Source organism: Nanorana parkeri, unplaced genomic scaffold (assembly GCF_000935625.1).
Source record: "Nanorana parkeri isolate BGI_ZX_2015 unplaced genomic scaffold, ASM93562v1 scaffold2113, whole genome shotgun sequence".
Classification (NCBI taxonomy): Eukaryota; Metazoa; Chordata; class Amphibia; order Anura; family Dicroglossidae; genus Nanorana; species Nanorana parkeri.
Window position 1 is genome coordinate 39,141 of NW_017308381.1, and position 320 is coordinate 39,460.

Sequence of the window (320 nt, forward strand, 5' to 3'; positions counted from 1 at the left end):
CCCACCCCCTTCCCCTCCTCATCTCTTCCCCTCCTCATCTCCATCCTCGTCTCCTTCCCCCTCATCTCCATCCTCGTCTCCTTCCCCTCCTCATCTCCTTCCTCCTCCTTCCACCTAGGGAGAGCGCACAGGAAATGATCAGCCCGCCGGTATTTTTGCAATTATTGAACAGATAAAAGAAATCACTTCTATTGGTGGAAAACCTCGCAATGCACCATGTATGTCGCTCCGTGTGAATGGGGTCAGAGGGCTGCCATTGGCTGCTGATGGGGGTGCTAAGAGGGTGCTGGCAGAATTTTGAGGATTCCATCACACAAACC